The 1,321-nt window shown below is 48.1% G+C and overlaps 1 non-coding gene across 1 annotated transcript; it reads right to left on the bottom strand.

Annotated features, from left to right (window-relative positions):
• Positions 1-424: 424 nt before the first annotated feature.
• Positions 425-499, bottom strand: Trnas-cga (transfer RNA serine (anticodon CGA)). Its single transcript has one exon. It is a non-coding gene; the product is annotated as a tRNA-Ser (tRNA).
• Positions 500-1,321: the final 822 nt, after the last annotated feature.

Below are 1,321 nucleotides of genomic sequence, written 5' to 3'. Positions count from 1 at the left end.
CCTTTAATAATTCAATATTTTCAAAAAAATGTTTCACCCACTATTTCGCCCCTATAGGACAAAATTTACAAAAGTGCTGAAACTAGTATGTCTTTATGAAACTTCCTGGCAGATTAAAACTGTGTGCCCGACCGAGACTCGAACTCGGGACCTTTGCCTTTCGCGGGCAAGTGCTCTACCAACTGAGCTACCAAAGCACGACTCACGCCCGGTACTCACAGCTTTACTTCTGCCAGTATCTCGTCTCCTACCTTCCAAACTTTACAGAAGCTCTCCTGCGAAACTTGCAGAACTAGCACTCCTGAAAGAAAGGATATAGCGGAGACATGGCTTAGCCACAGCCTGGGGGATGTTTCCAGAATGAGATTTTCACTCTGCAGCGGAGTGTGCGCTGATATGAAACTTCCTGGCAGATTAAAACTGTGTGCCCGACCGAGATTCGAACTCGGGACCTTTGCCTTTCGCGGGCAAGTGCTCTACCAACTGAGCTACCGAAGCACGAATCACGCCCGGTACTCACAGCTTTACTTCTGCCAGTATCTCGTCTCCTACCTTCCAAACTTTACAGAAGCTTCATATAGGCGCACACTCCGCTGCAGAGTGAAAATCTCATTCTGGAAACATCCCCCAGGCTGTGGCTAAGCCATGTCTCCGCTATATCCTTTCTTTCAGGAGTGCTAGTTCTGCAAGTTTCGCAGGAGAGCTTCTGTAAAGTTTGGAAGGTAGGAGACGAGATACTGGCAGAAGTAAAGCTGTGAGTACCGGGCGTGAGTCGTGCTTCGGTAGCTCAGTTGGTAGAGCACTTGCCCGCGAAAGGCAAAGGTCCCGAGTTCGAGTCTCTGTCGGGCACACAGTTTTAATCTGCCAGGAAGTTTCATATCAGCGCACACTCCGCTGCAGAGTGAAAATCTCATTCTGGAAACATCCCCCAGGCTGTGGCTAAGCCATGTCTCCGCTATATCCTTTCTTTCAGGAGTGCTAGTTCTGCAAGTTTCGCAGGAGAGCTTCTGTAAAGTTTGGAAGGTAGGAGACGAGATACTGGCAGAAGTAAAGCTGTGAGTACCGGGCGTGAGTCGTGCTTTGGTAGCTCAGTTTGTACAGCACTTGCCCGCGAAAGGCAAAGGTCCCGAGTTCGAGTCTCGGTTGGGCACACAGTTTTAATCTGCCAGGAAGTTTCATATCAGCGCACACTCCGCTGCAGAGTGAAAATCTCATTCAGTATGTCTTTATTTCTGGCTGAGAAACCACATACCAATTTTCTTAACTGCCTTAATAGCGGCACTAAAAAAAAAAAAACCTTCATCCCATATTTCACCCCCTT

Source organism: Schistocerca gregaria, chromosome 10 (genome assembly GCF_023897955.1).
Source record: "Schistocerca gregaria isolate iqSchGreg1 chromosome 10, iqSchGreg1.2, whole genome shotgun sequence".
Classification (NCBI taxonomy): Eukaryota; Metazoa; Arthropoda; class Insecta; order Orthoptera; family Acrididae; genus Schistocerca; species Schistocerca gregaria.
This window is presented reverse-complemented; position numbering and strand designations above follow the sequence as displayed.